This window comes from Setaria viridis, chromosome 9 (genome assembly GCF_005286985.2).
Source record: "Setaria viridis chromosome 9, Setaria_viridis_v4.0, whole genome shotgun sequence".
Lineage (NCBI taxonomy): Eukaryota > Viridiplantae > Streptophyta > Magnoliopsida > Poales > Poaceae > Setaria > Setaria viridis.
Window position 1 is genome coordinate 35,217,714 of NC_048271.2, and position 15,159 is coordinate 35,232,872.

Below are 15,159 nucleotides of genomic sequence, written 5' to 3' on the forward strand. Positions count from 1 at the left end.
GAAAAGTCTTCTTTTTGTCCTCATCGCACACACGTACACCTTCTTCCTTCCATAATAGTAGAAGTTCATCAACCAACGGTCTTAAGTAAACATCAATGTCGTTGCCAGGTTGTTTTGGGCCTTGGGATAATTACCGGTATCATAATGAACTTCCGCTTCATGGACGGAAGGTTGAACATACATAAGGTCACAGGCCAAGTGCTATGACCACTATTGAACTCACTGAATGGATTGAATCCATCTGTACTTAAACTAAACCGTATGTTCCTTGCATCCTTTTCAAACTCGGGAAATTCTCTATCAACTATTCTCCACTGGGACCCATCAGTGGGTTGTCTGATCATTTCACCTTGCTTACATTCTTCTTTGTGCCAATGCATCAACTTTGCATGTGCCTTGTTTATGAAAAAACACTTCAACCGTGGCACTATAGGGAAATACCACATTACCTTCGTAGGAACTTTCTTCTTGCTGGCCTGCCCCTCAACATCACCGGGGTCATCTCGCCTGATCTTATAACGTAGCGCTTCACACACAGGACAAGCCTCCAATTTCTCGTATTTCTCACCACGATAGAGGATACAGTCATTAGGACATGCATGTACCTTTTGTACCTCCAAACCCAGAGGGCAAACAAAATTTTTTTCTTCGTACGTTGAGGACGGCAATTCATTCCCCTTGGGAAGTATGTTCTTTATGATTTTCATTAACTCATCAAAATCTTTGTCAGAAATTCCATTTTTTGCCTTCCATTGTAGCATTTCAAGTGTGGTACCCAACTTTTTGTGCCCCTGTTTGCAATCTAGGTACAACAATTTCTTATGATCATCTAACATACGCTTGAACTTTTTTGACTCGTTCACATTCTTGCAGTCTTCCTTTGCATCTCACAACACTCATCGATAGGACCTTCTGCCTCGCCCATCTCTTCTTCAGCCTCACCCATTGGAGCACCTGCAAAGGCACCTCCTTGAATCTAGTCAGGAATGTTGTCATCTTCTTCTTCTTCATTATCTTCCATCATAACTTCTCTTTTCCCGTGCTTGGTCCAAACAAAATAGTTAGGCATGAATCCAGAACTATATATGTGGGCGTGAATAGTCTTTCTAGATGCGTAATCCTTCTCATTTTTGCAAATTCGGCATTGACAACAAATGAAACCAGACGGCGGCTTGTTGGACTCTGTTAGATAGAGAAAACCACGCAAGCCATTAATGTACTCCATGGAGCGTTTGTCCGCACTGTACATCCATTGCCGATCCATCTACAAAGTATTACCAAACCAAAGATATTTTGATCATCCATACAATTATAAATGAAACATAACAAACATGATACAAATACCATTAAACTCAAATATTGCTAAAAGTTTAGATAGAAATACAAAAATTTAAATTTCAGACCCAAACTACATGATACACTATGACAAACTCAAATGTTGCTGAAAGTTTAGATAACAATACACAAATTTAAATTTCAGACCCAAACAACATGATACACTACGACAAACCATCCACTGAGTACTATCTAGGATGACTTTAACCATCCTTGGACGGCGAAGATGAATGTTTCGATGACCTAGTCTCATCTTGTGGTTTATTTGTGCCTCCTGCAACGGTAGTACTAAGTGGATCTGAAACATCCGGGACTGGCGGTGGAGCATGGCGACCACCAAAAGGAGGTTCCTGATCCGCCGTAACAGCATATTCATGACATCTTTGCAAATAACGAAACATTGCTTTCTCCCTCGTGCTCATTTTCTTCGGCTTATCATGAGAGCCAACTATTCTTTTCCCCTTGCCGCGAGATGAATGACGATCGCCCCCACCATCACCACTACCTCCAGTAGCAGAAGGAATCTCTATATACCACAATTTATTTAGCTCATATTTGCAAATGACTAAACTATGAACGAATTATATATTTTTCCCCACAATTTACTTAGCTCAAACATAACATATAAATGAAAAATTTCTCCATTGTAGCTTATTCTAAAAATGACTAATTACGTACCTCTATTTCATCTTATTATCTCTATGTATCATAATTTATCTCACTCACATTTGCCATAATTTATTAAGCTTATATTTTAAAAATACTAAACTACGAAATTATTTCTCTAACCTCATATCAATTTCTTTGACTAATACGAAAACATAGCATCCAAAAATTGTAGCTGTCGGTGTTTTAGACCGGCAACCCGCCTAGGGGGTTCCCTAGGTGGTCTTTTATGTGGTAAGGGGCCATCGAGAATCAAGGAGTCGATGGTGACACAAGGAACACGATTTAGACAGGTTCGGGCCGCTAGATCGCATAACACCCTACGTCCTGTGGGTTGTTTGTATTGATCTTAGATGAACTGGAGTTGTTGTTTTGAAGGGGTCCCTACCCGTCCTTATATACTCGGGAGGGCAGGATTACAAGTCTGAATCCTAGTCGGGTACAATTACAGAGTTCTACTCGGTGTGGTCCGAGTAGTTTCCTTATGCACACTTAACTAGTCCGAGTGGGATACGCCTATAGCTGCGTAGCCCCCTTGTCTTGATCGTGTCCGAGTACGTCCCTTAGTGGGCCATTCAGGACCTACTCGTGGGCCTGGGGAGCATGCCCGACAAGCCCCCAAGTACTTTGTAGTCGTGCGTCGCAGTCACGAGTACTGTGGGCACCATCCGAGTAGTTCTTCGTAGTGGTTGTAGTGTCCAAAGTGCTTGAGTACTATCGCGTGGCTGGAAGGTACTCTTCTTGTTCCTCCGAGTTGCTTCTGTTCCAAGAATTTTTTTATATGGTAGTGCGATGACAATCGCACTTCATATGGAGTAGCCCCCGAGCCTTAGTTTGAGTTGAAAAACTCAGGCTTAGGGTCAAATCTGTTCTTTGGCTGTTTTCCCTCTGGTAGTCTGAAAAAGAAAACTTTGTCCATCGGGTACGGTACCCGCAGCCCCCGAGCACTTAGGCGATTTTTGTCGATGAAGTGGTCAAAGCCCGTTGATTTGAGTAGCCGTTGGGTATTATGGCAATAAATCTGTTTTAAACCTGACCGTTGCGTAACTGATGCTTGGAATCCAGAGGCGGGGGAGATATAACTGTAGGGCCCCCTTTCGGTTAGGGTTCCGTTCCATTGTAGCATATCTGTTTTTCTTCTTCTCCCCATTTTTTTGTTCCTCTTTTGCGCCGTCGCGATTTTCCAGCGCCACTGCCGCCATTGCTATTTTTTGAGAGAGATCCGAGGTTGACTTTTAAACCCTGCTGCGGCTGAGATCGTCTGATGCGCACCAAGAAGATGGGGAAGAAACCCGAGAAAACTCAGGGCAAGGCTCCGGCGGTGGGCAAGGTGAAATCGAAGAAGGGAAAGGAGCTGGTGTTGCCGGCGCCCAAGGTTGGTCTGATGAACTGGACTGCGCCGCCACCGCCTGGAATTACGTGGTAGAATTCTGTGATGAAGGAGGCGGCTGTTCAGGCGCTTTTTGATGCCAAGCTTCTGTAGACAAAGGAGGTACTCGAGTGGAGGCATGCCTTTGCTAACGCGTGGTAGTTCGAGAAGCATCCGAACGAGACTGTCATGCTCGCACATTTTGTGGAGATGGGACTTACAGTGCCCACATCCGACTTTTTCAGAGGTATCCTCGAGTACTACAAGCTTCAGTTGGTTCACTTGAATCCCAATGGTGTGCGTCATATGTCCATTTTTGTACACTTGTGCGAGATTTACCTGGGCGTTCCTCCTAGCCTTAAGCTATTTAGGAAATTGTTCCGTTGCAAGCCTCAGCCTAGTGCCATTAGGACAGAGGTTTTTTGGAGGCGCCGGGTTCCAACTTAGGAATTCAGGCGCTTAGCTTGACTATAACTTGATGGATTCTCATGGTGAGTGGAAAAGGAAGTGGTTTTACATTGGGAACCATAGCCCTCGCTTGCCGGTAGTCACTGGTCGCGCCCCTAAGCATGCGGAGAACTGGGTGAGTGAGCCTGAAGATACCCCAGAGCTTGACAACTTGCTGACCCAGATTGCCGAGTTGAAGGCACTGGGTTTGACTAGAATTAATGTGGTGGTCAGCTTTCTTAAGAGGAGAGTTCAGCCTCTGCAGAAATTGGCTCACTCAGGTGGGGAGTACTCGGGATTTGATGACCCGTCACGTATATCTCCGGAGGATATATCTGACGATGATGTGGAGGCGCTGCTGACCAAGTTCTTCAGGAACTATTAAGGAGTACCTGTTATTCCTTCAGCTCTTCGTCAGGTTGATGTTTTGTATGGGTCACAAGAGGTAAGGTATGTTTTTAACTTGTACTTTTCAAGATGTTGGGACATTGTTTGAGTAACAACTTGTTTTGTAGTCCCGAGTTCTCTCCGGCTATCTGGCGCATTCAGAGGAAGAGTCGGTTGTTGAAGAGTCGGAAGATGAGCCTTCTCCTCCTACGAAGAAACACCGAGTAGTTCGCAAGAGGTCTGCTGCTAAGTCTGCCTCGACTTCGACTCCTGAGAAGTCACAGAATACCAAGGTATGTAGTCGTTTGTTTGTTGGTAGCTGGTAGAGGTTATTTTGTAGCCTCTCGATCACTTTATTTGTCTCAAAAGGTTGTCGATGCGACCCTTGGTGGCGATGAGGCTACTTCTGATGAGGTAGTCACGACCGCCAAGGATGTAGATGTTGTGTCTATTGAAGAAGTGCCAGGGGAGGTGCCGCCAGCGGATGCTGGAGTAGCCCTCGAGCTAACAGTCCAAACTCCGTCGGCTACCGCGTTGCCGGTCCCTGACCAGGCAGTTCTGGGTTTGCCCACTGGAGTAGTGGATGTTGCGAAGGGAAGATCGCCAGTAGTTGTTGCTGGCTCTTTATTATCCAATGTGATCACTAGTGGTGAGCTTTCTCCCTGACTATTTTTGTTAGTCTGAGTTTATTGTAGTTTTGACCCTATTTTTGCAGGACTTAGCGAGAAAACTGCACCTTCAGCTGCTCCTGCGGTACCGAGTACTCGGCCACCTGTTGCTAAGAAGAAACATGTGCGATTGCCGCCACGATCAACTCGGTGAGTTTTTTTATTCTTGGTTTGTATCTTCAAGCTTTCTGAAAGTCGTGTGATGACTTTGTATTTTGATGTAGGGATGCGGAGGACACTATCCCTGTGGAGGCAGGAGTAGAGTCTTGTCCCTCGACTACTCTTTTTGTTCCCTTGGATGATCTCTCTGTTGATGATGTATACGAAGTTGATACTAGTCATCTTGGAGCCACCATGTCCATGCTTCAAGAAGTGATCCGCTTGGAGGAGGATCCTACAATTGCTTCGGGTTCTGGTGGTGTTCCCTCTTCGACGTCTACTGGTGGTGTTTTGGCTTTGGTTGATGTGGCTAAGGCCAAAGAGACAACTGCGCCTGGTATGTAGTCGGGATACTGGTATTGTAGTTGTTTGTTTTGTTTGACTAATGTTTGTCACTTTAGGTACAGCCTTGGGTACAACTCCAGATCCTCATGTTGTAAAGAGTGCTCAAGGTCCAGTACTTGGGCTTCCGTCAAAGTCGGAGTTTCAGGGAGCTATGCAGAGCTTTCAGGTGTGTTGTTTCTCTTGTTTGACTATTTGTTGCTAAGAAACTTGACCATTTGCATTTCTTTGCAGGATCTATATGACAGGACTCAAAGGAATGCTCAGGCCCTTTAGGAACGAAATGAACAATTGGAGCAGGAGTGCGCTCGTCTGACGGAATCCTTGAGAGTTCATGAAGATGCTGCGAAGTCCTTCGCCGTTGAGCGGACAGATCACGAGATTTTGCAGGGGAAACTGGAGAGCCCCTATAAGTCTTTGAATAAAAAGTATCAAGGTGAGTACTGTATATTCTTTGAGTATGTTCGTCTGTACTCGGTTTGTTGAACTTGGTCATTTTGTTGCTGTTGTCGCGTCCTCGGTTACGATGAGAGCCGAACCGTTCTCGCTCTTTGTCTTCTTCATCTGCCCACTGTTGTACCATGACTTTGAGGTCTTTGACATTGGCTGGTCGTCGTCTGCCAAAGTCTTGGTATGTTCATCGATCATAGAGTCCATTCAGGAAGCACTCGATGACATCTGTTTCTGAAATGTCAACTATAGTAGCCTTCTTTTCGAAGAATCATCGCAAGTAGTTGTGTAGTGTTTCGCCTTCTTTCTGTTTTACTTGCTTAGGTCAATCTTGTTGCCCGGTCTAGCCATAGAGCCGGCATAGTTGTTGGTGAAAGCCTTTGTCAAGTCTGCCCAAGAGTCAATTGATCTAGGCTTGAGTGATTCAAGCCACGTTAGAGGTGCGGGTTCCATGCATATGGGAAAATGGATAACTTTGGTGTCATTATTGCCCCCAGCAGCCTGGACTGCCAACGAGTAGCATCGTAGCCATTGAATTGGGTCTTGCTTGCCATCATACTTAGTGATTCCTATTGGTTTGAACTTTTCGGGTAATCTTGTCCTCATCACCCGATTTGTGAAAGCAGGAAAGTGGTTGTAATTGTTGACTTCTCGCTCACGCCGACTGTTTAATATTTCTCGTTGATCGCTGAAATTTGATACTTCATGATTTTTTTGAGTATGGCGAGGACTTTTTGCGGAGTTGGTGTAGCTAACTTCCCCCATGTCTTTTTGCCGTGCTGGAGCGTTGTGTTTACTCGGGCCTTGGCTGTGTTGCCTTGGTTGGTTCACTACTTTGTTGTCATTCCTTTGTACTTCGTTGAAGTTGTTGTTAACTGCAGCACCTCTACTGCCCTCTTGATGAGCCGTAATGCGGGGAACAGACAGGATTGGTGATTCTCTGTCAAGTAGCCTGTAAGCTTGTTCCGCGAGTTGTGCGATTAGTCCGTTGCCTCGCTGCGCGAGTTGAGCTGTAACTTCGTTGTCTCTATCTCGAGGTATGAGCGTTGATATAAGGTTGATCGAGGCAATTGCCGCGAGTGGAGTGGTGTGTTCTTGAGCCTGTACTTCGTTAAATGCTCTTTCAAGGTTTGTGATGGGAATGTTTGTAGCCAGCATTTGTTGTCGTTCAGCCCGAGTAGTATTGCGCATCCTTCTTTGGTTCCTTTGGTTGGAAGTTTCGTCTTGTGGGGCGTTAGCTGTTGACTCGTCTTCTGAGACATTGTCGAGTTGTGCTAGTCGTCGGGGGGTTCTCTGTTGGCTAGTACCCGTGTTGTTATTGTGGGTAATAACAAAGACTTCTCTATCTGGGTAGTAGCTTCCAGAGCTTGATATTGCGATTTCTGTGGAACTTTCCTTGCGGATTGAAATGAGTGGGACGCCTTCCTAGTACGGGAGGTTGTCTATGTGAGAGACGAGGCGTGACTCGTAGTTGTGGGTGAGGAGGGATGGTCTCATTCCTGGCCAGTGAACGAATCTGGCTTACGGTGTTGAGGTTATTACTAGACCTTGGGCTGGTCCTGACAGTGGGATCTCTGGGACATAGTCCGAGTCAGAGTCATCGTCTTTGTCTTTCCTGTGTTCGAGTTGAGTTCAAGTGAGGAAATATTTGTAGACTTCGGCTGCATTGCGGAGTTTGTAAGGGAGCTGTTTTGGAGTCGAAGTTGATTTGGAGAGTGACTGGGACCGACTAGTCCGAACGGGGGTCGAGTCCGACGTGCAGTCAAACTCGGGGATGTTAACTTTGAAATTTTGGTTTTTCCTGGCCGAATCGACGGATTTCTTCTCCTGGATGTTGATGATTTGGCGCTGAAACGATCCGGCGCCGTCGGCGATGCAGAGCCAGGATCCAAAAACGAAAGTTGTGCCTGCTTCGATGATGAAGACAAGCTTGATGACGATAGATGCCATTGAGCTCACGCTGAGAAACTCGACGAGCTCCCCTATCTGGCGCGTCAGCTGTCGGTGTTTTAGACCGGCAACCCGCCTAGGGGGTATCTTGTGCGGTATGTGGCCGTCGAGAATCAAGGAGTCAATGGTGACGCAAGGAACACGATTTAGATAGGTTCGGGCCGCTAGATCGCGTAACACCCTACGTCCTGTGGGTTGTTTGTATTGATCTTAGATGAACTGGAGTTGTTGTTTTGAAGGGGTCCCTGCCCGCCCTTATATACTCGGGAGGGTAGGATTACAAGTCTGAATCCTAGTCGGGTACAATTACAGAGTTCTACTCGGTGTGGTCCGAGTAGTTTCGTTATGCACACTTAACTGGTCCGAGTGAGATATGCCTATAGCTGCGTAGCCCCCTTGTCTTGATCGTGTCCAAGTACGTCCCTTAGTGGGCCATTCAGGCCTACTCGTGGGCCTGGGGAGCATGCCCGACAGTAGCTTATTCTAAAAATCACAAATATGAGCTCTAAATAATACATGCATATAAATGAAAAATTTCTCCATTATACCTTATTCTAAAATTCATAAATTACTCTATTTCTAAAGCATAAAACTTAGTATACTAACCATGTATCAAGAAGGATGAAGTTTCTAACGTTTAGAACACTTGAATGAGTGAAATCCCCATGAAATGGTCTTCAATCCGGCAGCACCTCCCCTATGGCGCCACGGATAGGGTGAAGCTCGAGCTGTGGTGAATGGGTAGGGCAGGAGGAAGAAGGAGGTGGATTTATAGAAGGAAATTTAGTACCGGTTGGTGCCCTCACCTTGTACTAAAGGTCCGGTGGCACATTAGTACGGGTGGGGACACCAACCGATACTAATGTGCACCCTTTAGTACCGGTTGTTGCCCCCAACTGGTACTAAAGTGTGTTGTGAGGCAGCTCTGGGAGACTAGCTGTTAGGCCCGGTACACACGTTAGTACCGGGTCCAATTGCAACCGGCATTAATGTGCTGGACAAAAGATCCTTTCACCAGTATCCTTTCACCAGTAGCGTGGGATCTAGCTACCATAGCATTAACGACATCTGCCTCCTGCATTTGTTGGGAACCCTGTACGTCCAGCATGTTGCCCGGCCGGGATCCATATATACAACATATACCACGCCGTGTCCCAACTTCATCTCATTGCCCAGGCTCAGTCCGCATATATATATGTACTGGCCAGTAGTTTACTCCCACTATACACAGTTGAATTGAGAAATAAAGGATGAAATAGTAGAACGAAGCAGAAGAGGGAGGACCAACAATGCTTTATGAATGGAAGGCGTCGGGAGAAAGCCTCAAAGACTACGACACGAGGTCACTAGTAGTCGTTGCCCAAACGTGGTGTCTTTTGTGGAAAGAAACGGTGTCGCTGACGATGATAGGCTTACAAGCTCGATGCATGGGATACGAGCCATTGATTTGCTTACCTTGAGACTTAGCCATCCTCCTCTGTCTTGCTTCCAGCGTGAGTACGAGCTGTAAAGTGGCGTCCTCCAATGACTTCGTAGCTTGTTCCGCATCTACATGGGCGTGAAGGCAGCGCAGCTGGCGGTCTCTGAACGAAAGCAAGGGCACATTCGGTAGCTTATCGTCAGCACCGCACTCTTGCTCTCTAGCTAGTTGATGCCATGCCGGACATCAAAACAGTGCACACACGAAGAATCCAAGATTGTGCTGCTTTACGAAGCTGCGGCCGAGTCAAGGATCGATGGATTTGACTTAGACCAAGGTTAATTGTAGTGCTCGGGGTCGTTTGCTCCGAGCAAATTGAGTTGAGTTGAATGGATCGACGGTGTTGTGTGGCTCGTGTTGATGTCCCAATCCGACCAGCTATAGTTGTTCCAATCCGACCGTCTAGAGTTGTTTGTGGACGAGTTGAGTTCGGCTTGTGTTGATGCCCCAATCCAACTAGGCAATGTTGTTTGTTTTGAGTTGAGTGGTGTTTTAGAGTTGTGCGGCACGTGTTAACGTCCCAGTCCAATCGACCGGTATTTTTTTTCTATTGGTTGTATTGCCAAGTCTAGATTTTATTTTCTTTTAAATATAACTAGCAAGATGCCCGTGCGTTGCTACGGCCAAACGACGCTGTGATGTTTTTTATCGTGTTATGTAGCACACCACATTTTTTATCGTGCTGTGTAGCTTTTTATCACATTGCTTGGGCGGTTTGTTGTGTGTGCGGTCTCCGCGCAGTTGGGATAGGGATATGAACACGCTCACGCGGCGTGGCCGGGGCGGAGGCAAGATGGCACGGCCGGGGTCAGGGAGGCGGCTCTAGCACGGTCAGGCGGACGACCGGGGCCGGGGCGGGAGCCTTCTGACAAGGGGACCCACTTATCAACTTTACTCGGGACACAGCCGATTAGATCATTATTAAGTAATGAATTTGCAAATAGAGAACTATAGAATAATTCCAATTTACGATAGTTTCTAATATTTAAAGCTAGCTCAGAAATGAATTAAACCATATTTTAGCCTGTATTTGACATTCTCTGGTGCCTTAAGATTCACCCATGCATACAGACAATAGATATGAAAAGGTTTCAAGTTCCAATTCAAATGCAATTAAATAAGTTCTATGAATTAGGTTTTTTATCATTTTTATCTTTTGCCGAGAAACAGATTTACAAATTCCAATAAAAAATACTCTGAATTCTGGAAGAAGTTGGATCATGGGTTCAGCAAGACAGTAACATTTCACTCACCACAAGTAAAGGGGAAGAGGGCAGTCTCTGATGAGAAGAAGATGAAGAAAACCATCCGAGAGGTGTGCATCAGCTACCAGGCCATCAGGTGCTCTTTCATTACGGCATGAAATGACAGCTGCACCAACGCTGAGGAAACGTCCTTCGGACCAGACCCACTTTGGGTTCTCGCATATTGTTATGGAGCTGTCTGCAATCTCATCTTCTGAATTTTGTCCAGATTATTTTGCGAGGTCTCTTTTGACTAAATCGTAGTGGTTGTGCTCCAGTTACATCATCCTCAGCTGATTCTGTAAGTGAATTAGTGTTTGGAGACTCAAGAAAAGCAACCTTTGCCTCATACGACCTGAAAATGACCAGAGATTGTTTAGTTGTCAACAACATGAAGCAACAGTAGTCCTACAATAGTACATAACCATTACTCACCTATGCTTCAGAAAGACCATTGTTCCAGAAAACTCATAACGTGCAGGACCCATCTACCGGTAGTTTTCGCTCTCCCTGATAACCTCTCCATAAAAACCATATCTACAGGCAAAGTAACAAGTGAACATCAGCAATCATGTGAAAAAGATGGCCTAGCATGCGGTAGCGAAATTCACAGATACTAAGTTCATTGTAGCTTCCCACAGAAAGTAAAGGTCCTATTACTTCTCTTTGTTTGGGTCATGGTAAAGACTCCAGCAGGATGCCTATGCTAGCTAATTTAAGAAGTAAAACCAAGGACCGGCATTCAAACTCATCAAATTATCACTCTTTCAATTAATATAAGAACGAGGTAAATTCTTGTTTTCATGGATACATCACTGAAAAACCTAAATTTTATTAAAATTAAAGACAAAATTGTGCAGAGTTACACATCATGCAATTGTACTATCTCCTAGAGGAAGTAGCCAGCATACCCTGCAAATGAAGCGGCATAGCGGACAGTAGGCAAGACCTCAGCTGTTGGGCTACTTTTCCATCTGATTACTGAGCTATATCAAGTGACATCCTTCTGCTGAGAATAATAAGCAGAGCAGAGGTCACAGGATCTCGCTCCACAGTTGTGTTGCAAAGACCAATGAGCATTAACCGTCAGCAAAAATAATTGATGACTCCATATTATGTACAGACATACAATGGGATCAGCACTTTGTGGTTAAAAAAAATGGTAACAATGTGCATGGGTTGCTGGAATTGAATGGGCATTAAACTCAATGTCTCCTTCAAGCTCAAGATCAGACTAAACAATCTCCTCATCGAGCTCATCTGGCTCAGGTGTGGGATCCCTCATATCCAGATCTTCTTCTTCGTCGTTGTCATCATCACCATCAATGTCAAGATGAAACATTTTGCACAAGGAAACAATTGAAAGGCAATGTCACTTTCTAAAATAGTACTACAGAAATTTCAAAGAACTTTATCTGAAAATTGTCTATATTGCTAATGATACTGTAACTTCAGACTGTTAGACCATTCATCAACACTAAATCATGTATATTTGGCTTCAAGTTGACTGGTTGTCTTACCAACACGACAGCCAGGATATTGCCCCCAATATACCAGTACATTCGTCGTAAAATGAAGAATAAGCCAAACACTGACCATTAATTAAATCAATGCAAGTAATAACAACTTAGAGTTTTTAGAGATTTTATAACACATCACAACGACATCATTTATTTTCTTGAAAATCCATATCAGGTCACAAGAGGGCCTATGGGTAATCAACAATCATCTAATCTGGGATGGACAGAAACTGAATTTAGTAGCATTTGCCCATGCTTTTATCTCTACCCTCTGATCCTACACCATTTTGTACATGATTTCTTGCCACAATTAACTTTATCATCTCAAGATTTCATATTGGAAGACAAAGAGATCCCAACCCCACATCTTGAACACAAATTGTCACGACTGCTCGCACCATCCACCAATTACATGTAAAAATGTAAGAAATATATAGTCATATAATACCTTTCTCCAGATCCATCCCTTGTAATAATTTTCAGGCCATATTGTTGCTGACTTCACCTGTTCCAGAATTAACATCGAAGTCAAATATTCCAACAAGGGAGCAGAAATAAGAATACCAAAACTTATCCAGTCTTGTCAACTATTCACATGATTATGCTTTCGGGTTTCGATGCCAGTTTCAGACATTAAACTAAACAGTGTAAGAAGAGTTGAATACAACAGCTCAAGAAAGCGCACCTGCATAATCACTGAAAGATAGTTGCTAGTGCAAGAACAGAAAGACAAAGTTCCCAATCTCGGATGCCACACAATTTCTTGGCTCCAGCCACTAAATCTTCCCCAAGGTCCTCAAGAGCGGTAGGATTCGATTTCCCAAATCATAAGCAAGCAGGAATCACTCAAGAACGCAGTCGAAAGATCCAAGAAACCACACCTGCTCCTATTGCATCGTCGTTCCCTCCGGCTCGTCTTTCTGGTCCATCTCCGCGATCGCCTTGCCCTCGTCCAACAGCTCGTCGAGCCACCGCAGTAGCTGTGCGCGCCAACCATGCGTGCTCTCCCAGCCGCTGGATCTGGCGTAGGAAGGCAGGAAGAGGAGGGGCTGCCGGCTGTCCACGCACCCCGCCGTTGCCGCCGTCGCTGGCGCGTGCGCTCGCACGCGGTCTCCCACCCTCGGGCATGCCGCTCACCGCCGTCGGCGCTGCATCCAACCCCACCACCGCCGGCTCCCGCGGACACAGTAAAACCTTCTCCCTACTCCCCATCCATGGCACCGCGGTCGAAGCGGAGGCGACATCTCGCCGCCAATCTGGGCGCCGCCGGCGTTGACCCCGCCCGATTCGGCCCGGACCGTTGTTCGGCGGGGGCGCGGGGCGCGGGGAGGACCGGGGCGCGCAGGGAGGCGTGCGGCGGCGCGCGGCCAGGAGGAGCGGCGGCCCGCCCAATCCCCCTCCCCTATCTGTTTTATAAGCTTTTTCCCGTTTAACCCCCTCCCTTCCCTTCTTTTTCCACCCGAGCCATTCCTCTCTTTAGAATATGGACTGCGGGTTGATTTCTTGAAAGTTGAGGGACTTTTTTGCAAAACGACCACGACGTACGAAAACCAAGCAGAGACCTTACTTGCTTTAATAATAGGTATAGATGGGCAGCTCTCTTTTCGTTCAGCTTAAAAATAAACACGGTAAATAAACAACCCCTACTGGAAACCGAAATTATTCTATGTGCCCAAACCGTCAGGACAATATAGGAAAACTGTCAATAATTTCTGTCTGCCAGCCGACAGGCAAAACCCGACAGAGATAGCTCGATAGAGAAATTTCAATTGCCTGTCGGATACCCGACTGAGATAATTTTCCTGTCGGTTTTATTCTTACAGGCACCTCAGAGAAAAATTAAACCTTGTCAGGTTAAGAAACCTATGAAATCCCTCAATTTCCTATCGGTCAACCTTCGAGATTATAAATCTTATCTCTGACAGCAAAAACTGACAGAATAATTATTATCCTGTCGCCAGAAAGAGAATCATTTCCTGTAGAGTGGAACCGACATGTTTTTCCAGTAACCTTCAAGGATAAGAACATTTTAGGCATTTTGTAGTAATAAATGCAACCAAATAATTTCAACACCATACACAGCCATATTCTTTAACCATACACAACCAGATAATTACATGGTTCTCATCACCGGCTAGCATATACTCCATCCGTTCCAAATTGTAGGTCGTTTTAGCTCTTTTAGGTTCATAGATATTATTGTGCATCTAGATGTACACTATATCTAGATGTATAATATTATCTTTGAACCTAGAAAAGTCAAAACGACCTGCAATTTGGAACGGAGGGAGCAGGTTCACCTAGATTACAATGTCGAGTCCTGCTAAGAACTGCTAACGTGGAAGCTAGAATATTCAACCAAATACATAAGCAACTAGATACAGAAATGTCTTTGCCCTCACTACATAGAGCACAAAGTCATCATTCTACCATAAGTTATCATGTTCATCAGCCATATGTGTTCAAAAGACAACAGCCATATGTGTTCAAAAGACAAAAGTCAGCTGGCACCATGATTGCGCTGCTGCTGATCTATGTTTGCACCTATAGTGAGGGAAAAATTATATATACAGCTAATGTTTCTTTCATTTCTTTACAGTAAAGGATTGACATCAACTAGTAAAGGATTGCAAATCCAAGACCTTTGGTCTGCTCATCGCTATTCAAAACATATTCAAAGCTAGTCATGCGCCTGAAATATGTCATAGAGGTGACCAGGATAAAGGTGGCCAGGCTGAGGGCATGCAAGAACTCTTTGTTTGGTTGTATGAATCCACATGTGCAGGTTACAAAGAGCAAGTGATTGGTTGTTTGAATGTCTGCATCTCCTACCTCTATGACATGCAGGCCACGTGCTTCTGCGCGCATCGCGGGAGCCAGGCTCCAGAGAAACGTCCAATCTCTCCGCACGGCAGGAGCCTGGCTGGAAGGCTACTTTTGCACCCGGGGGTCTGACCTAACCCCTGGCGCAGGCATCCAAACGTGCAGACCTTGCATCCTGGGAGCCTGATGGACATCCAATCACGCCCTTAGGGTTTTGTTGGGTGCCAATTAATCCCGCGCATTGTACATGGACCAAATATGCGTGGTGAGCAGCGCGCGAGGCCTGAAATGATGCACGCGTGGGGCCCGAAAAATTATT

General features: G+C 45.4%; 1 pseudogene; it reads right to left on the bottom strand.

Moving 5' to 3' along the window:
• Nucleotides 1-96: 96 nt before the first annotated feature.
• Nucleotides 97-13,415, bottom strand: LOC117836244 (ceramide kinase-like; annotated as a pseudogene).
• Between the last annotated feature and the right edge of the window lie 1,744 nt (nt 13,416-15,159).